This window comes from Solanum stenotomum, chromosome 11, assembly GCF_019186545.1.
Source record: "Solanum stenotomum isolate F172 chromosome 11, ASM1918654v1, whole genome shotgun sequence".
Lineage (NCBI taxonomy): Eukaryota > Viridiplantae > Streptophyta > Magnoliopsida > Solanales > Solanaceae > Solanum > Solanum stenotomum.
In genome coordinates, this window is record NC_064292.1 from 23,655,443 (window position 1) to 23,681,922 (window position 26,480).

Consider the following 26,480-nt stretch of genomic DNA (forward strand, 5'->3'; position numbering starts at 1 on the left):
AGCCACAACCTTTCGAAAAAGTCACAATGCATCAGTAAAGGCACAATCCTTTGGAATAATCACAACCCTTCGAAAATGTAACAACCCGTCAAAAAAGTCACAACCTTTCAGAAAGTCACAACTCATCAGAAAAGCCATAATTCTTTAATGTGAAAAAGGTATCTACTTTTAATTTAAAATAATTAATTAATTAAATAAATAATATAAATTGAGTATTTTGAATTGGGGTATTATAGTAATTTAACATTTAAGTTTGGAAATTCATGATTTTAAGGTAGTGTGTATATATATATATATATATATATTAGATCTTCAATGTATAAAAATTAGACAATGACTAATTAATATTTTTCACTACCAAAAGTCTAATCTATAAATTCAATGATCAGCTCAATTTGACTAGCCTAAATTCAACGCAATCCTCCCATCTGACACATCTAGGTGAATTCGATTTGTACAGCACATGTGTAGGGGTGTGGTATACAACAACAATATATCGAGGTCTGAAAAATCATCGATTCAAAGAATGTAAAAACACGGCATTCAAGGAGACATAAGCATAATGGGACACTAAGAAAGTAGGGACATACGAACCAACAAGTAGTAATAGATAATAGATAAACAACAATAATGTGTAGGGGCGGAGTCACCTTAATAATTACCAGTTCGACCTAACGCAATGACGTTGATTTCATTTTTGGACTTTTATGTTCAAAAAATTTACTATGTACAAATAAACAAAAAGAATTACGATTTAGAACTCAAAAATCACGAACTCTGATTCTGCCTGTGACTATGTCAACTCATTTATTTTTAGGTTTTATCACGTTAGGAAGATAGAATAACATTACACAACATATTCAGTATAATCCTATAAAGTGGGATCTGAAGAGGATAAAGTACATAGAGAATGTCTCTCTACCTCAGAAATAGAGAAACAATTTCTATTGATAAACAGTCGGCTCAAGAAAAAAAATTCAAAACAATCCACAAATACTAAAAAGATAATAAGTTAAATATGTTATTTTGTAATGGCATGAATGTCATTTTTCAATAACATAGATTTGGGCATTACGTCAAAAGTCAAAGGTCAACGTGCTATATCATTATAATAATAGAATTAAAATCGAACCTCTCTAGCTAGCAGCATGTCGTAGAAGTTGTCTTATAATAAAATAAAGGGAAAATTACACAAATTCGACTTATTCGATAAAATATTTATCCAAATTAGACCTAATCTAACATATTTATTTTGATTAGAACCAACATCCAAACTATTTATCTGATTGTCCCCTTGTTCTATTCACTGAACCATTGTTAATACCATCGAAGTTTTTTATATATCTGATAGTATTTATATACTCTGAGATAGTATCAAGCAGTAATTGAACAGTCTTTTCACTAAAACACTGCCGCTTCCTCCTTGATGTCATTAGAGTGTATATATATATACTCTAATGGTATCAAAGAGTAACTGAGTAGTGTTTTCGTTGAAGCAATGTTTCTTCCTCTTTAATTCCATCAGAATATATATATATTTGCTTTCTCTATCAACTTCACATATCTTCAATTTTCAGTATGGGTCCGCTCCTATACATGACAATAGATAGCAATTAGAACAAGTCAAAGAATAGCAACAATGCGGATATGCAATTGGCAGCCAATAGTGACCAAAACAAGCTTGCATTGCCTATATATATATTTGCTTTCTCTATCAACTTCACATATCTTCAATTCACCAAAGCTAATTACAAGCAACTAATATTCTTGGTGTCTTCATAACATCATACATTGCATGCATTTTCAAAAAATGAGTATTTCAATCAGCTCTTTTGCAACTATATTCTCTCTTCTCCTACTCTCAAGCATGCAATGACATGCATAACTTTCTTCCACATTCTACAACCGCACTTGCCCTAATGCTCTCAACACGATTCATACAAGTGTTAAACAAGCAATTTCACGTGAACGTGGCATGGTTGCATCTCTTATTCGTCTTCATTTTTATGATTGCTTTGTTCATGTTGATTTGATGCACGTTTTATATATGTTTCAAGAAAGAAATTATTCATTTTAAGTATTTTATTGTGCTGTAATTGATTTATGACTTTAACTAATTTAGGGTTGTGATGCTTCTATTTTACTTGATGAGACTCCCACAATTGTTAGTGAGAAAACGGCATTGCCAAATCTAGGGTCAGTTAGAGGTTATGGTATTATAGAAGATGCAAAAAGAGAGGCCGAGAAAACATGTCCAGGAGTTGTATCATGTGCTGATATACTTGCAGTTGCCGCTAGGGATGCATCAACTCATGTAACTGTAATTCATAGTTTGATTTTCATTTCTTCACACAATAAAAGATAAAACTACATTATATGCTATAATATAAAGAAGGTGTTGTGAAATACTAGTCATCAACATTGTGTTAATAACAATCAGGTTGGAGGTCTATCATGGACAATGAAACTTGGAAGAAGAGATTCAACCACCGCAAGTCATACTTTTGCAGAACCTGATCTTCCTGGTCCTTTCGATCCTCTTAGTAGGCTTATTTTTGCCTTTGCCAACAAAGGCCTTAGCACAAGGGACATGGTTTCTTTATCAGGTAAAAATTGATCAAATTTTATCGATCATAATTATACTTGTATCGACTAATGATTTCTAGCTATTTTGTAATTTTAGGATCACATTCAATAGGTCAAGCACAATGCTTCCTTTTCCGTGATAGAATTTACAACAATGGGGAAGACATAAATACTGGATTAGCTAGCACTAGAAGACATCGTTGTCCTCAAGAATACCAAAATGGTAACCTAGCTCCACTTGATTTGGTTACACCTAATCAATTGTATAACAACTACTTCAAGAACTTGAGGCAACAAAAAGGTCTTTTTCAATCAGATCAAGTCCTTTTGAGTGGTGAATCTACGGATGATATTGTGTTAGCGGAAACGTGAAATTAAAGAACAAGGAAGAACAACAATATTTAACGTGGTTCGAATCAATATGATCCTACATCCACCAAAGAACAACTGCACCAATTGTTATTTCACTCTGCAAAGAATACAAGTGAAATACTATAAGAGAGAGAACATCAAATGCCTTAGAATGAGAGAAGGCAAGTGAGAGGATGATTTGAAAATGAATTAAGAGCTACCTATTCATAGGAATGAATTCTTCCTATTGATGCCATCCATGACATCACTATGTGTCAAAAATGTCAAGATTAAACATGTGAAACCATTTTATGGTTTACCTAAATTTCACCTACCAAGATACTATCTTGACTTTTATTTTGCACTAATTATCTTCCTACCAAATCTTCATATTAATTCATCTTTCATTGAGTTTGATTCCACAAGAACCAAACCAACTCTTTCAATCTCCACCTTGGTTTACGTTCCGAGCATGCGTATAAACAACTCCGCCCAAAACTTCTAAGCTTACTGGGCAATCCCATTGTAAGAAACAAGAAGAATCAAACCTTTGTTGAACATACTAGCTCCACCTAGCAGTTGTTCTCTCAGAGTTGCATCAATTGATGCATACTCTGGCCAAGTCCTTGCAGTGTGCAAACTTGGCAAGCGAAACTATCGTGGTCAACATGTATGCATCGTTATCGTATGTGATAACCTTCTCAACCTTGATAGCTCCCTCTTCTACAACATCTCGAATGAAATGGAATCTGACATCAATGTGTTTGGTGCGCTCATGAAATCTTTGATTTTTAATCAAATGAATAACACTTTGACTATCACATCTTAGAGTTGATTCCAACTGAATCAAACTCAATTCTACCACCAAACCTTTCAACCAGATAGCTTCTTTCACTGCCTCTGTTACTGCCATATATTCTGCCTCTGTTGTAGATAAAGCGACAATCGACTGTAAAGTCGATTTCCAACTAACGACACTACCGACGAGAGTAAATATGTATCCAGTTGTGGACCTCCTTCTATCAAGATCCGCTGCATAGTCAGAATCTACATAGCCAAGAATTGAAATACCTTCACTTTTCTGGAAGGTTAGGCCAACATCAGGAGCTTCTTTGAGATATCTCAATATTCACTTCACAGCTTCCCAATGCCTTTTTCCTAGATTTGCCATGTACCTGCTTACCACACTTACAGATTGAGCAATATTTGGACGTGTGCACACCATATCATACATAATGCTACCAACTACACTTGCATAAGGAACCTTTGACATATGCTCCACCTCATCCATAGATTAGGGCATTTGTAACTCTGAAAGCTTAAAATGAGAAGCTAACGGCGTACTTACAGGCTTGCTCATATGTATATTGAATCTCTCAAGAACCTTTTCGATGTACCTCTTTTGAGAAAGATGTACAACACCGTCTTCTATTGAAATCTCCATTCCAAGGATTTTCTTTGCAACTCCCAAATCCTTCATGTCAAATTTCTTGCTCAACAGTTTCTTCAAAATATTTATCTTTGTGATGTTGTTAGCAGCAAATAAGCATATCATCAACATACAACAATAGATAAATCATAGTTACCAGACATCTTCTTGTGATACACATAGCTATAAAATGCACTATTCGAAGATCCATTTGTAGCATGAATACATCAAACCTCTTGTACCATTGTTTAGGGGATTGCTTCAAACCATACAAAGACTTCTTCAGTTGGAATACATGATCTTCTTTTCCTTCAACTAGGAAACCTTCAGGCTGATCCATATAGATTGTCTCGTCTAGATCACCATGTAAGAAAGCAGTTTTGACATCAAGTTGTTGAAGCTCTAAATCAAATTGTGCAACCAATGCTAGTAACACGCGAATGAGCTATGTTTCACGACTGGAGAGAAGATCTCATTGTAGTCAATTCCCTCCTTCTGGCTGAAACCCTTTGCAACCAACCTCGCCTTGAACCTAGCATCTTCTACTTCTGGAATACCCTCTTTCTTTCTGTAGACCCATTTGCATCCAACTGTCATCTTCCCCTTTGGCCTTTTAACTAAGACCTATGTCTCATTTTTGTGGAGAGACTCCATCTCTTCCATCATGGCTAACTGCCATTGTGCAGCATCTTTGCAAGAAGTTGCTTCAACATACGATGAGGGCTCGAGATCCTTAATCTCTTCTTCTGTAGCAACGAACGCATATGGAATCATATTTTCTTGTTCTATAAGACGTTATCATTTCCGTATCTACCTTTTGTCTCTTCCCTTCGCAATTGTGTATGGTTTCATTAATAGCAAGTTCTTCAAGATCTGCATCTTTTGACTCATTAATTTGAGTCTCTTGATCCCGTTCCTTGGTAAGCTCCGCCGATAGCTCCACCTAGGGCTGGTAGGGGGACAGGGACGGGACAGGATGGGGGTCATTTTGGCCGAGATTTTGGGGGGACCGGGATTGGGGGGATAAAAATATGTCCCATCCCGTCCCACTATATATATGGGATGGGACGGGATTTGGCGGGACGGGATGGGACGAGACGTGGGATTTTTTTCTATACGTTTATTTATTTGTATTGAAATTATATGTTATTGAATAACATTTTTAGTTTATTTAGTTTTCAATAACATTTTTAGCTAATAAAAAAATGCTTATGTTTTCAAATTTCAAATTTCAAATTTCAAGTTTCAAGTTTCAAATTTCAAATTTGAGAAGTTCAAATTTGTATTTTAAATATTTTAAAAGAATTTAACTTGAAATTTCAAATGTCAAATTTCAATTTTTAAATTAAGTATTTTAAAGTTAGTATTTTAAAATTAAAATTAAAATGCAAGACAATAGTTATATAAACAAGACTTGAATAAAGCCTTCAAATTTATTCAATAAAATCAATTGCAACTTAGAACTTAGAAGTTACAATTTACAAATATTAGTGGAGTAACTAATCTACGCAGCCACCTTCTAAGAAGGGTTCTGTTTCAATAAATTCTCATATGTAAAACTAATATTTGTTACAAATATTAGATGAGTAACTAATTTACGCAGCCACCTTCTAGGAAGGGTTCTGTTTCAATTAGTTCTCGGATGTAATCTAATATTTATATTCTCCTTTAAAATTCAATTCTAATTGTCGCATCATATCGATGGTAACATCCTCTGGTGTTGGCAAACTTGCTAGAAATTCTTGTGACTCTAATTCATCATCACTAGATCCAATTACCGCATTAATCCAAGCTTCTTGTTTGGAACTTAACCTTGGTAAATTATAATTCTTCCTCTCGGCGTTGACCCAGTCTCTAAATAAAACTGATGTTTCCAAACTTTCTTCCGCCAATGAATGTCTATGATCGCCAAGTTGAAACCTTGCCGCACTAAAAGCAGCCTCTGATGCAACTGATGAAACTTGAATAGCTAGAACATCACGAACCATTTTGCCCAAAATTGGAAATGCAACGCTCCGCCTCCTCCACCATGCTAATAAATTTTCATTGCCATCTCCGTCTTCCACTGTTTCTAAAGATTGTTTAAGATATTCTTCAAAATCATCACAGTTAGTAGAATTAAGACTAATAAAACCTCACATATAACTTGAAATTCAAGCTTTACTCTGAGGATTAGAAGTTTGACCAACTTCTCCTTGAGTATTTTCTGTAGTGATATATTTTTCATACAAAATTTTTGCTTCTATTTTTATGCTAGACTTACACATTTCACATGTTGAATTTTTTTCCGGTAAAATTTCTAAAGTGTCATAAAATGTTTCAACAAGTCCCTGCACACCTCGTAATTTATAATCAGGATGAAGTAAAGTAGTAGTTAAAAAAATTTGAGGAATAGGAAAAAAAAATTTAAAATTTTTCAATCATACCTTCAATTGCAACTCTAAATTTCTGTATTTAGAAACTTGAATTGAAATAGTACAAATATTTATTAATACTGATGAAATAGTAGGATAATAAATTCCAAAAAACATGATTGTAGCATCATAAAAAAGTCTTAAAAATTCTAATAGTTCATTAGTTTCTTCCCAATCTTCTTCACAAATTCTCTCTAATGGGTCAGCATTTTGAGCATTAAACACCATTTATATGGGTCTTTTATATTCGTAAGCAACTGAAAACATTTCGTAAAAACAATTCCACCTTGTTTTAATATGTTTGGAATTTTCTTGGTGTCAAATCACATAGTACACAACTCTCATTAAATTCCCTAATTCTAGCAGCTCTTTGAGCATAAAAAATCCAGGCAACAACATATTCAATTTTCATACAACCACATTTAAATAATGAAATATTATCTTGTACAACTAAATTTAATACATGTGCAACACATCTAACATGAAAAGAATTATCATCAATTGGACATAATCTAGTTTTTAACATACCAGCAGCGTTTATATTATTAGATGCATCATCTAATGCGACAGACATTACTTTATCTATAAGCATGTAATAATCTAGAACACTCAAAATATTTGAAGTTAAATATGCACTAGTTTTTTTCTCTACACATTCATTATAAATTAAGATTTTTTTTTGCAAATTCCAGTTATGATCAATCCAATGTGCTGTAACAGTTAAATAATCACGTCCATTAACACTACGACCCATGTCCGAAGTTATAGACACCTACAATCTAATATGCTAAATATACAACGAAGATATTGACTATGTTTACCTTGATATACAAAAACATCAGATTTAACAGTATTTCTTGAAAAACCTCTATAAGTAGGATTATAAGTTTGTTGAATATATTGAATAAAATTGGGATGTGAAGGAAAACTATAAAGCAAACCACAAACAGAAACCATTTTAGCTAAATTTTCGCGATCTCTTTCCTTATTATATTTACGTTGTATTAGTGGATCACCGGGGTTAGAAGGATCTAATGTTCCTTGAACCATATTAGAAGCCCCTACAGATTCATTAACATTAATATCAAAATCATTAACTGGAATTCCTTTTTTTCTATCGGCTAATGATTTATCTTCTTTATATTGAATCGGCACACAAGATAACAAATTTCTATTTAAGCCCCCCGTCCCACCTTAACCTCCACCTTGTTTATGTTTAAAAGGTTGCTTACACTTATTACAAATAGCAATATTGATTTCCTTATCTAAAGTCATAAATTGTCACACAACAGAAGTTTTAGGGCGTTGATACTTCACCTTCTCCCTTGTAGGAGGTATAAGGAGTAGGAGTCCACAATTTTGCTCCGTTTCATTTGGAACTTCTGTCACCGGACTAGTAGGTGTATCTTCTAATTCCTCTTCTCCTGAATCAACTTCTACTTCTTCACCTGAATTTTCATCAAGATAAGGATTGATATCACCATAATTTTTTTGTAAAATCTCATGATCGAGTTGAGCATTTGAATCAATATCATAAGAAGTATCATCAACATAAGTAGAATCATTTGTATTAAATCGAACTCTAGACATTGATTTAGAAGAAGTACCACCACATTTACTGTTATTTTTTCCTTACTACTTTTTTTATTAAAATTAAATAATTTACTAATGCCACTTGATTCTTTTTCTTTTCCTTTACCGGTATTTTTTTGCTAGAACTCATATTTAATTATATGTAAAGTGTAATATAAAAATAATAATAACACAAAAATTAATGACGAAAAATAAAATATAAATATTATGAAATGAATGTACCAAACGTCTGCGTTAATAGCAGACGTTATAACCGATTCTTGAAGCTTGTAGTTTGTTATAACTTGTAATTTGGAACTCCAATACTTGATAGCAAATATGAGAATTATATATATTATGATACAATATGAAAATTTAGAATTGAAATATATGTATTATCACTATTATGATATAATATGAGACTCAATGGAATAAAAAATTGAGACTTAAGATTGACAGGATATAGAAAATAGATGAGAGAATAGATGATTTTGTAAGAAATAATAAGGGATAGAGGGGTATTTATAATATTAAAAATGGGTTAAAGTGTATTTATGATAACTTGAGGGTTTAAATTAAAGTTTTAAAAGTAGGGGGTGGTAAGGGGTGGTAGGAGGGGGTGTTGGGGAAGTAAAAAAGGTAAATAAATCTGTTGGGGGGGCCACTAGCCATTGCCCCAACGGTCCCCAACGGATATAATTTTAAAACAAAAAAAATTGAGGGAATCCCGCGAAATCGGCCGGTTCGACCGGGACCAAAGGGTGAACTGGCCCCTAACCGGTCCCCTATCCCGAATCCCTCCCAACCCGCGAGAACTTACGGAATCGGGTCCGGCGAGCTGGTTCTCGAACCGGTCGCGGGCCAACCCGGTCCCCCTGCCAGGCCTAGCTTCACCTGCTCGTCCACAGAAAACTTTACGAGGATCAAGTATATAGGACTCATCAAAGGTAACATCTCTACTAACTACAAATTTGAGTAAAGACAAACACCAAAGTTTGTACCCTTTTACTCCATCTCATACCCTACAAATATGGCCTTTTTAACCCTTGGTTCAAGCTTTCCTTCATTAACATGATAATAAGCTCAACATCCAAATATTCGCAAGTATGAATTCAGTTAGAGGGTTCACCTGACCATACCTCATTCGGAGTCTTAAAGTCAATCGTTGATATTGGAGATCGATTGACAATATGAGAAGCAGTATGAATTGTTTCAGCCCAAAATACTTTGGACATTCTGGCTTGTAAGAGCATAAAACGAGCCTTCTCAAGAAGAGTTTTGTTCACTCTCTCGGCAACTCCATTCTACTGTGGTGTGTGTAGAGCTGTCAAAATGGGCTGACCCAACCCAATCCTAACGGGCTAGAGAGTTAAATGGGTTGGGACGGGCTGGCCCTTTTAATTAAAGGGCCGATAAAATAGCAGCCCAACCCAGCCCTAAGCGGGCCACGGGTTAGGACGGGTTGGCCCTTCAACCAAAAAATGAACAATATTACACTCTTAGAAAGAGTATCGAACTTTGACATCTATGAACACGACATCAATACATACAAAAAATCATTTATAAATCACACTTCGGTGAATACTTACAAAAATACATTTTTGAATCACACACGAAGTGAATACTTACAAAAATACATAATAGCCAATGTAAGATTTAGCGGATAAATGTTGATCATTCCAATTTCCACCATTCCTCCCACAAAAAACTAGCTGATTTACAAGATTTCCAGCAACACAAGGCAGCCCAAATACTTAACAAATCTAAATTGCTAAATATTACATGACCCGTTAATTAAAGTTTCACGACTCCGCTTCCACTTGTACCATCGATCACATTTGAATCAACATGTAATATTGTTTCCTTAAGAAGTTCATCTTCATTTACAATTCACCATACAAGATGTTAGTTAGATAATAATTAACAAATACTTTCAAAAAAAGAGTGATATATTAATAGATTAGATAGAAAAATATTACCCTCATTAGGTTGAGTAAATCCATGCAACCAATTTCTGGTAGTGACAAGAGTTTGAACATTTTCATGATGGATAGAATTTCTATATTTGGTAACAACACGACCACCAATACTAAATGCCGATTCAGATGCTACGGTGGTAATTGGAACACTGAGGACATCTCGTGCCATTACCGAAAGATCAGGATATTTTTTTTCATTATCCTTCCAATACTTAATAACATCCATCTCATGAAAAGTCTGATAATCGAGCTTTTTTTCCTCCAAATAAAGGTCCAATTCTGACTTTCCAGCAATGCAAACTGATGTACCCTCAAACTCTTTAAATTCCTATTAATTTGAAACATGAAATATACTAACGATAAGAAGACGAACCCCATCATAGCAAGTAAAAAAGTAAACTGATTTTAACTTCAAATAAAGTAGAGAAAGGTAACTCTACACTAATTTTAACTTCAAATAAAATAGTGAAAGGTAACTCTAAACTGATTTTAACTTCAAATAAAATAGTGAAAGGTAACTCATAATTGATTTTAACTTCAAATAAAATAGTGAAAGGTAACTCATTTTTATCTAACTACACATTAAATAGAACTACAAAAATCATCAAGTAGACAAAATTAGTTCTAAAATGTGTAAGTGCTTTTAATCACAACCCATCAAAGTAGAGAATAGAAGTGTTTTTAAGAAAAGATACATAATGATTTAAAGATAAAAAATTAAATACTTACCGCAAACAAAGTAGACTTCTTTTGTTTGGATTGACTTCCTTCTTCAGTTGGTTTGGACCAAGTAGTAGGAGCAGTTGTCCCTATTTGATTATTTGCATATTGTTCATAGAGGTTGTATAATTTTAACTTTATAGTTGCAGCCTGCGCTTTTNGAACATGATTAAGAGTTAAGACGAAGTTCAACTCGTTTTGGAGAAGAAACAAATCAAAAAAATGATAGATTCTTACTTGTATGGTTGTATGCTTGTATCAATATTCAATACCAATCTGAAAATTGAACTTTGAATGAGCTTGGAAATTCTAAAACTTCAAAACCCTAATGTCATTCCTAAAATGAAAGAGAAAGTTGTTGCCTGCTAAGCTAAAAGACAAAGAGAATATATATGATTATATTATATACTTATAATAAAATGAATCAAAAGTCAAAACTCTAATAAAGTAATGGGCTTGGGCAATTAAAAAAATGTGTGGGCTCATGGCCTAAAATGTAAAAGATTTGCAAAAGACTTGATTTTTTATTTTTCAAAATATTTATTGATAACATCTTTACAAATAAAACACTACTAAAAATATATATAAAAAAATATTTTAAAAAATTAATAGCCCACGGGCTGGCCTCTAGGGCTTGCGGGTTGGGCCTATGAGGCTGCGGGCCAAACGAGGCTGGGCTAAAAAGCCTTGTTCCTAAATGGGCCAAAAAAATTAAGCCCAACCCCACTTAAATCAAGGGTTGGGTTGGGCCGGCCTCGCGGGCCAAGCCCATTTTGACGGCTCTAGGTGTGTGTCTGACCGTCTTATGTCTTGCGATCCCAGGAACTTTTTAGAAATCATTGAACTCTTCACTGCGAAACTCCAAGCCATTGTCTGTGCAAAGATACTTGATTTTTCTCTCTATTTGATTTTCAACCAAAATCTTCCACTCTTTAAATGCTTCAAAAGCATCACTTTTTGCCTTCAAGAAATGCACCCAAACCTTTCATGAAAAATCATCAATGAATGTGAGAAGATACCTTTTTCCTCTCTTCGATGGAAGCTTAGAGAACCCCATAAATCTGAATTGATGTAGTCTAGCACCCTTCCCATCTTGTGCTTGCCAATGCTAAAGCTGACCTTTTTCTACTTTCCTAAGACACAGTGCTCACAAAATTCAAGTGTGTTGATATTCTCGCCATTCAAAAGGTTATGGTTTCTCAACATCTCCAATCCTCGTGTGCTCATAATTTTGCCTTGTCATCATTAGATAACTGCACTGTAGATGCATTTACAGAGCCAATAATGGTGCTTCCCGCAAGTGTGTAGAGGCCATCCTCCAGCTTGGCCTTCAACATGACTAAAGACCCTTTAGTCACTTTCATGGTTCCTCCTTCACTCATGTACTTGTAGCCTTGTTTATCTAAAGTACCCAGGGAGATCAAATTTTTCTTCAGATCAGGAACATGACGTACTTCTGTAATAGTCCTCATGATTCCATCATGGCAGCGAACACGAACTGAACCAATGCCAATTATTTTACAAGTTGCATTATTGCCCATTAATACGGTTCCTCCACTTGTTTCATAGTTATTGAACCAATCTCTTCGGAATGTCATATGCAGAGTACAACTAGAGTCTAAGACCCATTTATTGTCATAAACCTCACTATTGCATGACGTTGTTAGTACATAATCATCATCAGAATCATGTACTTGCTCAAAAATGGATGCACTCGCCTTTTCTTGGGACTTCTACATAGGGTAATCTCGTTCAAAGTGCCCCTTCTTATGACAGCCCCAACACTCCGCATTCTTCTTGTTCACACAAGACTTTGATCTGTACTTTGATTTTCTCCTTCCATGTTGGCTACTACGACCTCTCACAAAGAGCCCACTAGCTTCGTCACCTTTGCCTCCTTCAAAATGCATCCGCACATCACAAGAGTTAAGTGCTTGCCGCACATGCTCAAGAGTGATAAGCTATTTTCTATACATCATTGAATTCTCAATATCACGATATTTTGAAGTCAATGAAAATAGCAAAGCACATGCTAGCATCTCCTCATCTTTTTTAATTCCAGAAGTCGGTAAGTCTATCACAAGTTTGTTGAACGCATCCAAATGGTCTTACAACAAAGTACATGAATCCATCTTAAATGTGTGAAGACGCCGTTGTAACAACATCATTGTTGTCACTGACCAGTCCTAGTAAACCCTTCCAGTCTTTTCCATAACTTTTTGGCCGTCTCCTTGGTACTTGTACTCACTTCACAAAGTACGTTAGGTGCAAGGGACAGTTGGATTACACTTAATGCATCTCCTTCAATCTTCTCCTTATCGGAATCCGATGTGTTATCGGGATACTTTCCGTCAATAGCATGGATTGAACCTTCCCTCCGCAATAACGCCATCATCTGGATCTTCCAGATATTGAAGTTGTTGCGCCCACTAAATCTATCATTTTCAAACTTCATGGAACTCATCGTTACTTGTTCTTCCTCTTTTATTACAATGTATTTGAAACTACGGAAAACAAAAGTAATTCTTTTCTGACGTGGAAGTTCAGACTGTGATGCAACCATAAAGCATACTCAGATAGAACCTTGGATATGATACCAATTGTTAGCGGAAACGTGAAATTAAAGAACAAGGAAGAACAACAATATTTAACGTGGTTCGAATCAAAATGATCCTACGTCCACCAAAGAACAACTGCACCAATTGTTATTTCACTCTGCAAAGAATACAAGTGAAATACTACAAGAGAGAGAACATCAAATGCCATAGAAGGTGAGAAAGCAAGTGAGAGGATGATTTGAAAATGAATTAAGAGCTACCTATTTATAGGAATGAATTCTTCTTATTGATGTCATCCATGACATCACTATGTGTCAAAAATGTCAGGATTAAACATGTGAAACCATTTTATGGTTTACCTAAATTTCACCTACCAAGATACTATCTTGACTTTTATTTTGCACTAATTATCTTCCTACCAAATCTTCATATTAATTCATCTTTCATTGAGTTTGATTCCACATTAACCAAACCAATTCTTTCATATTGTTTTAGAATATAGCAATAGCCCTTGCGCATTTGCCGCTGATTTTGCTGCTGCTATGGTTAAAATGGGAGATATTAGTCCCTTAACTGGTGAAAATGGGATCATAAGAAGTGTTTGTGGAGCTATAAATTAAATTGATTTATCAAAAGCCTATTACTTGTATGATTGCTAAGTGTATGTTGTATTCATTTGATTCTTTTCCAATGAAATAAATAAAATCTTCGATTAACTGTGAAATCTTGTTTATTAGTTGAACGTGGACTCCACATATTAAATATTAGTATTGAGTTGAAATCGAGAATTGAACTCTATGACTAGTGAATAATTGATTGATTTTGAAAATGTAATTTAGAATAAAGTGACTAGCTTTGCCCTTTAAGTAAGAGTAGATATTCTATTTCTTGTCTTTATTTTCGTTGCATTATATTTAATTGTATCTCATTATATTCCAAGATATGAATATCATCGAGGTATAATCATTTGGTATTTGATTTCAACTCCTTATGGGCTTCTAGCTTGATTCATAGGCCCACAAGGGGTCAATCAGTTCAAATGTATGTGTCCATTTGTGTAGCCTTCTTCTCCCAACTTAACTACCAAGAAGCTTCTGTTAAGTGACAAGGATCGAATCCATGACCATTGTCTCACTCACACATGATCACGTGTTTCTTCCATGCCCATTGAACCAAAGCCCTCAGTGCCCATGCCGACATATTTGTCGAACAAGTACCACGTGACTCTGTCCACCAACATATGAGAAGAAATCATGCACCTAGAGTTATGCCTCTGCTTAAATTGAAGCTGGAACATCATGTTGCTCTACTTCATTGACCACGTACACCCTTAAGTGCAAGAAGCATTTGCCCTCTAATAAAAGGTTTATAACAATCTAACAAGGTTTCTTTTTTCTAAAAAGCATATGCACTACAAGATGTAAAGATTTATTGTAGTCAAGCATTAAGAATATGAGTAAAACATGTCACACAGCAAAAAAATGGATCTGTATATGCTGCCCAAAACAAGTACAACCAAAGACATGTTGCCTGCCACATTATTTTTCCATTTGTTTATGATTCTGGATAGCACAAAAGTGGCCAACTGATGACACAATAATATAACTTTAATATGTCATTTACTTGCCTCAACATTTGAGGGGTCTGCTACTAGATCTATAGCTTCCACCAGAAGTAGAGAATCTTATATATATATGTTGTCCTCTGAGTGACCTAAAGTAGCTTGTCAGAGAAGGGGAGAAATGCATTGCTGAAGTAGTAGGTGATAATGAGTTGCGATGTCAATAGAAAGAAGTTGAGGTTAATTTGCGTTCCGCACATGAACAGCTAGCTAGCAGATAGGAATATATAATTAACCATGTCATGCACATTAGATAAGAGGTCCAGCATTAATTTTATCCCAAGAATTAAGAAATGTATAATTAGTTATCTAACTTCTTCTCCATTACTATTAATTAAGAACAAATTAACCTGTATGATCACATATAACAACGAACACCCACATGCATAAAATAGCAATAAGCTGCTAAACGATGTACTCCATAGTTAGTGAGACATGATATGTGGAAGATTAACTAATACAAAAGTTTATTTCAAAGATATTTATCACAAGTTCAAACAAGAATTTCAAAACCTACAAGATTCAAATACACCAAGATCAGAACACGAACGTAACTATATATATAGGAGGAAAAAGGGGATCGGATGACACCAACCAAGCAGACTTGGTTTTACTTTTCAAGGAAGTGATTGGTTTAATTTAATGCATCAAAACAGTCTCATCAAACTAAACTGCATGCAGTCTGCACCATGCATCTAAGTGAAAATCACAATTAACATTGAAAACAACAAAACCACTAACACTCATGAAAACAGAAACTACCTACTTTTTACCTATATATAGCTCTTAGAATAAAAACCTGGCCACCTCAAGTAACTATATTTTTAATCATGCATGTTTCTTTTTTTCACCATAAAGATTAATCTATAATAATATTTGGACCAGACAACTTAGCTTCAAATCACTACTCTTAGGGCAGAGCAGCAAATTAAAGAAGCCAAGCTATAAACATTGAACTATATATATGCACCCACCCAAGATTATGGTGCGGTAGTCAATTATATATAATAATAAAGTCGGTTGATCAGAACCACGAGGTCATATTTAACTATAATTTATTATTAACATATCCATGATGAATTGCATATATTTATATCATTTTTAAATACAATACTTTTTATAAAAATTCACTAATTATTTGTTTATTTCAATATAGTTAGTTAGTTTTTCACATGATACATGAGTCTTTTCTTTTTATAAAATGTAAACATATATAAATTTATTTTAAAAACTGTGATTTGAAAACATAGTCTCATATATCACGGACAAAATCTTTATTTAGTACTACTTTCGTTGTAAAGAAAAAATGATTATTTATTATTATTATTATTATTGAAGAAACCAGTTAAATAGCGGGAATGATTCTCAAAACTTTTATCTCACAACATTACTTTAAGATTATCGTCAGACTAGAACTCGTATAACTCATCCAACGGTCTCAGGTATATTTGATACTACGTACTTGAAATAAATAGCTGCTCAGTTTTTAAAAAAAAATCAGCACAGCAGTATGTACACACATAACATATGTACGTACGTAATTATTTATCTACTAGACAGGCCGTGGCCCGTGCCTGCCCAACACAATCAGTGCAAGTTATCTACTAATTAGCTTTGATGAATAGAAATATATTTGGCATTATTCCAGCATGTTGATATAAACAACAATTGAAGTTCTTACATGAGTAGTATTAATATTATAATTGCATGCTATATAAATAATCAATTAGTAAAAAAAAACTGAAAAATACAAGGACCATCCATTTGCCAATCTAGTCTACCAGCATATATATATGATAATCTTTGATTTATGTATAAAATCTTCGATCTGAACTCCTGAAGACGTGATATTTGGACTGCCATTGATGTACCAAAATCTGAGAAATGTCATTTCATTTGTAAGAATTAAGAAGCAAAAATTATGGAGAGCATAGTGTTCAATATATATAGCTACACCATGAAAGAATATTTTTGAACATCAAAGAAAAAACAATAGATAAATGGGAGGGAGGAAGGGGCCTTGTGCGAAGGTTAGCTAGCTAGGCCAATTATATATATTATAGCTTACATGTAAATTTAATTTTTACAATTTAAAAATTATAGTCTCAGACATCAAAAGGTACTCTACCAGGTAATGAAGGCAATTATATAAATGAACAACAATTAATGTTCATAAAGATCTACTCTGGTGATATACTATGATTTTTTTTTCTCAATTAAAAATATAAGAAACATCATTAAGTATAGCTTTATGACTCATCAATGAAAACAATTAAGAGTAGAATGAAGAAGATGGATTTCAAAAAAATATAGTACCTGAAAATAATAGCAGTGAAATATCTCAAGGGCCTTTTCATAATCTTAAGAGAGGGAGCGTTTTCAAGATCCTGCACCGATTTCTCATAGGTCTTTGTCTCTATCATCGCTACTGCATGCCTGCCCTAAAAAAATCATTAACCCAAAGAAATATAATTTTCAGGAAACTCATGTTAAAAGACCAGCGTTGCACATGACTGAGAAAGTCCTATCATCATGACATTTCAATGAAGAAGTTGATAATACATATATATATATATGTGTGTGAGAAAGCAATAGCATATACACTGCACATACATTACACAAAAATAATAAAACAAAAAGATCGTACAACTTTTTTATGAACGTAACAAAGAGATATTTAATATCACTGTGATATGGAAACACATGCATGTTATGAATAATCTTTCGTTTTTAAATATAGTACTTGGAATGGAAATGATAAAATGCTTAATTGGCTTGCTAAACAATTTAGCACATATATATAGCCCCCCCNCCCCCCCCCCCCCATCTTTAATAAATCTTCACTTCTATATAAGACTTATCCTCTTTATTTAGGATACCAAAGATCTCAAGCCCCATGCATAATATTATTTTACTATTATTTTAACATAAAAAATTTACTTGTTAATTAGTTGATAACAAACTTGTTTCCAATGAGCCTTCCTTTTAACATCTAGGTTAAGACCTTACCATATTATAATAATTCCCTTGCTTCCCCCTACCTTAGACTTTCTGCTCAAATTAGACAAGTCTCCTAGAAGAGTAACATATATATATGTGCATCAGTTAATTACAAATTTCAAGAAAGTAACACCAATAATTAAATATATCTAACAAATTGTTACCTAACTTTAATGGTTTCATTGTCGAGTTGCGAAATAAAAAGTCACCAACATGCAGATTTAATTCATCTGACATGGTTGAAAGAAAACTCCAAGTATCTTTAATACAGAGGAGTCTTTTAAACTTCACCACAAGCTCTTCAAAATAAGTGTCAAACTCAACAAAAGGAACACAAAATTAATTATGCATCCATTCAAAACTACTTACCTTGCACCAAAGTTTACTTCCAACTAAGATGATTTCTTTTGTTAACATATTCAGAGGAGAGAGAAGTCATTTTACATTCAGAGTCTAACACTTGAAGACAGACGACGCTCTCAAATATTAAGAAGCAGCTGCAACTTTAATGTATGTCATTTTTTAAAGCATTATCATAAGAATTATGATTTGTAGTACGCTTCCCCATAAAGATTTATATACATCAACTTCCTATTAAAAGTACAATAATTCAACACATTATGGATTATCTATCCCTTTTCATTCATTTATCTTGCAAGGTAAAGCGAGCATAAAGACTAAAATAGGTGAATAGAAATGTTTCTATGGAATCTTGAATTCATTTTCTAGTGCATCAATGTTTAATATTACCGTTTTAGTCTAACAAGTGAATCAAGGATAGAGAAGGAGAAAAACTGAAAATTATATATCATGTTATTTTAAATACAAACATTTCAGAACGTCAAACACAAAATTCTAGCAAAGGTGAAATGTCAAATCCATAAGGAAGTAAATATCTACAAAATATTACTAAGGTTAAAGCAAAACTCATTTGAAATAACTAAACAAAGTCACAGATTGCGTTACCTGTAAATCTTAAAGAAATTGGAGATAACGATTAGTAGGAAAAAAAGTATATACACAACTTTAGCAGAGGGACGCGTAACAGAAGTATGGCTGGCAACGAGACCGGTAGCGGGACACCGGACCGGGACGAACCAGAATCCGAACGGAACCGGGTACCACGGGGCGGAATCGTACCGAAATCGGGACGGACTGAAACTGGTAGATCCGGAAAATTATATGTATATCCGTCTCGGATCGGTACCGTACCAGGACCTGACCGGACCGGAAATCAGGTCCCAACGGCTACATTTTTTTAAAAAAAAATTACTTATTAAGTTTCAAACTTTTAAAGTGTGAAATTTAAACTTTTATACTTTTAAAGTTTAAAATTTTAAATTTCAAACTTTAAAAGTTATAAAAGTTTAAATTTCAAATTTTAAAAGTTTAAAAGTATAAATTTCAAACTTTATAAGTTATAAAAGTTGAAGATAATAAATAAATAAATAAAGGCGAATAGCCTATAGTTTTATTAATATTAATTAAATAGTACAATTCGAGTTACAAAATATTAGTAGAGTATTAAAAGATCTAATCTACACAACCATCTTCTAGGAAGTGTTCTGTTTGAATTAGACCTCGAATTATCATACTCATACTAATTGACATTTAAATTTAATAGTTCATGCTACCAAGGAAATATTTTCTTAAATCATTTAACATTTCTCTAGTAACATGATCTAGAATTGGTTGATTAGATAGTTCCTCCAATGCATCAATGTCGTCGCATTATTTCATCACTATCATTTTCAAATTTGGTCGGTAAAGCTGGATGACCATAACTCCTTCTCTCGCCATTAATCCAATCTCTAAATAGTACTGATATCTCCAAGCTATCTGCTGCTAAAGAATATCTATGCTCTCCAATTTGAAATCTTGTTGCACTAAAAGCGCCTTTCGAAGCTACTGAAGATGCTTGAATAGCTAACACATCTCGAGCAACCGGTTGAAGTTTTGAAAATCCCTTGTCAAGATTGCTCCACCATTCTATAAGATCAGTAGTAGGTTTTGTATTTTGATTAATATATGCATCAAAATCATTTCTATCATTATGAGAAAGTTCAAGATACCAATCTATCATATCATCAAGATCATCTTCATTCTATCTACCCCTAGAACTTTGAGGCTCTTCATTACGTACTACATTCATTCTATTAGAATTATACAAGTCATACAATTTTCTAGTTTCAATTTTTATACTATCTTTAACTTCTTGACAACTAGGTGTTTCATCATCTTCAATACCCAAATTAAAATATATTTTATCAACCATTCGTGATGCACCTTCATCTTTGTAATTTGGGTTTAACAAACAAGCGGTTAAATAAATTTGAGGAATAGGAATAAAATATTTTTAAAATTTTTCAATCATTTTATCAACAGATTCTTCAAATCTTGGGTTATTTTTGAATTTATAAAATTTACTAGAAATAGCACAAATATTAGGTAAAACAAAGCAAATAGTTGGATAATAAAGTGCAGATATTTTTTTTGTAGTTGCATAAAAACTTATAAGAATTTTATAAGTTCTTTTACGTCATTTCAATCATTATCATCAAGTCTATAGGTCATAGTTGAATTATGAGCATTCCAAACCATTTGTAACGGTTTTCTATATGCATATGTGACTTCAAGCATTTCAAATAAAGAATTTCATCTAGTACACAGTGATTTTGGAATTTTTCTAGGTGGAAGATTAAATTCACAACAACGATTTTCAAAATCTCTACGTCTAGACTTAACTTGACATTTAAAAATAAAATGACATGCAGTTTCAACTTTTATGCAACCATCATTATACATTGTTATACCATCTCTAACAATCAAATTATGTGTGCAGTACACCTAATATGAAAACCATCAATATAAACAGGGTAAAGAGACAGTTTTAGTATTTCAACAGCAGATGTATTATTAGAAGCATTATTTAAGGTGACACTAATTATTTTATCACAAATTCCATAGTTTTGTAAAACATCTATAATTGTTTGAGCTATATAACTACCGATTTTATGCATTTCACAACATTTATAACCTAAAATCTTTTTTGCATAATCCAATTTTCATTTATCCAATGTGCAGTAATAGTGAAATAATCATTACCATTTACACTACGGCCCATATCAAAAGTAATAGCTATTTTACAATTATTATAATAAACTAAACAATGAAGATATTAAAAATGTTGAGCTTGATAATCAAAGATAGCCTTTTTAATTGTATTTCTAGTAAAACCTTTAAAATGTGGATTATACACAATTTAAATATAATGAATAAAATCGAAATTTTCAGCAAAACTAAATGGCAAACCCATAACAACAATCATTTTAGCTAATTCTTCAAGATCTTTTTCTCTACTATATGACCGTTGTATACTAGAGCCAGAAACATTAGAATGATTTAATTGTGTTTAGACCATATTAGAGCCCCCTACTCCTACAGTTTCAAGAAGGGTGGTACCATTCTTTTTAGCTTCGGCTACAGCTCTAGCATGTAAAAATTCATTTTTACAATATGACATTAAATGATTACTCAAATGTCCTATCCATCCTGTTTTCCTACAGTTTTATGATTCATTATATGTTTACATTTATTACAAATAGCTTGTGTTTTATCTTCATTCTAAGTCATAAATTGCCACACAACTGATTTTTTAGCACGTTCTACCTTAGGCCTAGAATGTACGGGGGAACGGGAGTAGGACAACGAAAGGGAGTGGGACTAGGAACGGGAGGGGGAGAGGGACTGGGAGTGAGAGTAGTAGCCGTAACTGGCTCAATTTCATCATCATTATCAACATTATCAATATAATCATTAACATTATCATGTTCATCATCTTCAGGTAATTCCTCATCAAATTTACCAAACCTTCTTTGTAAATGTTCATGATAAGGATCTAATCCACTATTACTATCACTATTAAAAATAGTTTCATTAACATGCGTATAATCTTTCGTATTTATTATTAATTGAAAAGATTTTCTAGTTTTAGATTTAGAAGTACTACCGGGTTTTTTATTTTTCTTGAATCTTGAGTTCCATGAATTAGTGATTGAATCAACTATGGTTTTTTTACCCTTGTCAACATTATTTTTACTGAAATCCATATTCAAATATAAAAAGTGAGTAAATTATATATAATACGAAAATGTAATGCAAAGTTGTAAATAAATAATTAACTAAATAAGTAGAGACTAGAGACTAATTACTCACAAAATAAATAATTAAATGCAAACAAATAAATAACTAAATGAAAAGTGAGTTGGAACGAATGTACCAAACGTCTACTTAAAAAAAATAGATGTGTATGACCGAAAATTGAAAGTTAAATTTTGAAGCTCCAAATTCAATTTTCAAAGATCAAATTCATAATTTTAACGAGAATAAGAGATTAGTGAGTAGAGACTTGAGTGAGACTTTTGAGAGTTGTTGAGAGAGTAGAAGATAATATTTTTGTGAGTGAAAAGAATGAAAGATTTGGGGTATTTATAGGTAAAAAAAAAAGGGATGAAAATGTAGTTTTTAGAAGGTTGGGCTATTAAAAAAAGTTTTTTTTTTTGGGGGGGTAGGGGGTTGAAAGAGCCATTGGTGGGGCCCAAAACCCGTTGCCCAACAGCTATCCAACGGCTAATTTTTTGCAATTTTAAAAAAAAAAACGAAACGAACCGAACCGGATCAGGACAAATCGGGACCGGAACCGATATTTACCGGACCGGGACTACCCGATAAATCCCGATTTCCATCTCGTTACCCCTCCCGGACCCCCTACACACTGGCCCTAACTGGTACAAGCTGGAACGGTACCAGAACCGACACCTCCCGATTCCGTTGCCAGCCATATACAAAAGTTTTCTGCCTCAATCAGAAAGATTTACATACACCTCCAAATTTAGCAGAATCGTTTTATCTTATAGTCCATACACAACTTTTACATTTAATGATCGATAAATAAAGATGACAATTTATTCTAACCGTACTGAAATATAAAGGTGAAACTAATGAGAAACACGTTGAATAAAAACACATGAAGATCCTAATTTCTTTAGGAGGACACCAATGACCAAAAATATTTATCAACGTATCCATTATTCATTTATTTAGTCAGTGCCAATTTCTGAAAAAGAGATATGTACACTGAAAGGTAATCCAGCTTTCGCTAGCTTCTTGTTTGTTTTATTTTTGTTAAGTTCCAAGAATATGGTTGGATTTTCAGTTCATTCAATTTAGCCAACATGAAATGAAAAATATAAGTGAACAAAGAATCTTTAAACCCCCTTGAAGGCTTAATAGAGCACTAATGATCGAGAAAAAGAAAAATGAAGAACAATTATATATACTGGTAGCAGAATATAACTCCTGAAGGTCAGTCCCACAAAAGGGATTATCTCACATAAGATTCTACATTCAAAATTATAGTAAATGCTCTGAAATAAAAATATCGACAACATACATAATTTGATCACGGACAGAGTTGAATATGAGCAAGTATAATACTATGCCAAGAAAAAAGTGAAACAAACTGTCACAATCAAATTAGAGAAGATGACACATAGTTAAGGAGTATCATTATTTAGATTGTAGACCAGAAATCTATGAACTTACATGTGAAAATTGGAGAAATTGAGTAGATTTTTTTTTAATATGAAGTTTCTATGCCCATCCCAGCATATCATGTTTGCAATCATCTCATTTCTAATGTGTTGTGACTTTTCCAAAAGATTGTGATTTTCCGGATAAATTGTGAATTTTACAAAGGATTGTGACTTTTCCAAAAGAGTTATGAATTTTTCAAAGGATTGTCACTATTTCGAAGAGTCGTGACTTTTCAGACAAGGCACGATAAACACATGTTCATACTATCCTTTGTTGGCTATAGATAGAGGGATTTCCTCTCATTTTTCAACCACAAAAATTTTCTAATGTTTTGTCTTCTTTTTCTAGCACTTCAAAAAAAATCGTGTAATTTATTGTCGTTGAGTGAGTTTGAAGGTCAGTGGAATTTGAGGTATAATTATTCTGATGAAGTAAATTATTCTATCCTAAGAGAATATATTCAAGAACCTCGAGTACTTGAGGGAAATAATTTTTTTTGGTATAATAATCATTTTTCTTGTTTTGCTTAATATATACAGTGGTGCGTAATGTTTCAATATATGAAGATAACGTGAAGTAGTCTAAATTTATTTATTTTTGTTAACAATTTTTCATGTGATGCATTTATATGCTTATAAAAAAAATTATTGAACTTCTCATGAGTTAGAGAATTATCATGAGTTGTTTTATTGATGCTCAAGACATAAGAATGACTTTATTTACAATGTTATTTATGTGATTGAGATTGTCATGAAATTTGTTTCAAAATAGTTATTACTGTATAAACATTTTCCTTTCATTTTACTTATTTACTTTTCAAAAAAAAAAAATGTATTCTAATTGAACAAAAATTCATATGATTTACGATGACACCGAGTTAAAGGGTGTATTAGTTTAATTTTCTTTAATTGCTAAAAAAAATTTATATAAATTTTTTTATTATATGCAAATCTTTATATATAGATATATATATAGATAGATATTTGTTTAAATTAAAGTATTATATATGTCATGAAAGTATCATCATGTTAACAAGATCTTCTATCTTCAAAATATATTATTTGTAAATGTTTTGATTTCTTCTCTTCTTTTTTTTTTTAAAAAAAATAATCTAATAGCAAATAGAAAAATATGTGAATCATTTAAAATTTATCATTTGCAAAAGTAAATTTATATTAAGTAATATGGAATAAAAATTCAACACACGGAAAGTTTTAAAGTGTAAAATTAGATTACCTATATTTCCCCTAAACTAAATTAAAATCTAATTAACTATCTAAATAACAGTAAAATTAATTAGAAGTCCTATTTATTTAGGGCTTTCCTTTCAAAAGGCAACAAAGAAAAAGAAAGAGATATGTGGCAAAGAATGAATTGATAGAGGTGTGGAGTTTAACTGAGATAAAATAGAATCAAAAGGGCTAGGAGCTCTGGCCGGTAACGAAACTAAACCAGTAGCAAGAAAAAGGGTACCAAGCATTCCGGGCATTCCTCTTATTAAAGGAATCGGTGAGTGAAGACAAGATCGGATCTTTAAAGCTGAAGTCTTTTTCTTCATCAAGAGTGAGAGATCCGTCTAAGAACAATAGAAGAGGGATATACCATCGAATCGGATCTTAGAGAAGTCTCGGTCTTCGTCCACACCTAGGACAGGAAAGAGGCAATGAAATTGATGAATGAATGAGGGATTCTTTTCTAGCCTAGTTCTTCCACATGAATACCATATGATAAAAAGAAAGACCGATTTACCTGTGTTAAGGATAGTGCGTAAATGAAGAATTAATAAGAAATTCAACTATTACACTTTAATTCTTCAGTTACGGCAGTTATTACTAATTATTGCAAATATTATTCACATCCTTTTACATTCTTTAGTTATAACATTATGAATTTCATTAGTTATCAGATTAATTATTTATATCTTTCATTTTTCTTTATATTAAGTTTTTGCCCAATAGCATTTCACATTCTTATACCATCCCTATATTACCCGATAACACAATGTTGTTATTGACTCTTGAACGAATCATGTCTGGTTAACTAAATTGAAAATTATTTACAAGAATATAGAAGATATCTTTGTTGGGTGTAAGGTAAACGTGTGAATATATATATATGTTTAATTTTGAGTTTATTAATGAAAAAATATGAAAAGTCAAATAACTATCTTTGATTTATATACACATTCAATCAAGAAGGCAAATATGAGAACTAACAATAAGAATATCATCTATAATTACCTTATAAAATAAAAATTAATGCACAGAAAAATAGTTCTAAAAAATAAAATGTAATTTTTTTCTTCACATGTTTTATGACATCCAAAAAATTTAATCAATACTTTAAATTTTAAATTTTTATACTACAATGCATGAAATACATGTGTGTTGCACGTGTTCAAGAACTAGTAATATAATGTGTTGTCTAGCAATTATAAATATTCTTGGGCAAGTGGCCAAATATGTAACTTCACCATGCAACATACAGTCCTGATGTGGAAGGTTTCTTCCTTTCTTATATGGGCTTAGAGCTCAACTCAATAGGGCTTCAGGGGTCGAAAAGCACACTTACTGGCCACTTCTCAACTATTTAGTAACATTTCTACACACCATTGATGTGTATTTCTCAAATTAAAAAGTGATAGTTTAGGTATGA

At 32.8% G+C, this 26,480-nt stretch overlaps 1 protein-coding gene and 1 pseudogene across 3 annotated transcripts in view; one reads left to right on the top strand and one right to left on the bottom strand.

The window, feature by feature from the left end:
* LOC125844725 (MAP3K epsilon protein kinase 1-like) overlaps nt 1-26,480 on the bottom strand; it is a 468,061-nt gene that overhangs the window by 296,706 nt on the left and 144,875 nt on the right. The window lies entirely within an intron of this gene.
* LOC125844742 (lignin-forming anionic peroxidase-like) lies at nt 1,811-14,229 on the top strand (annotated as a pseudogene).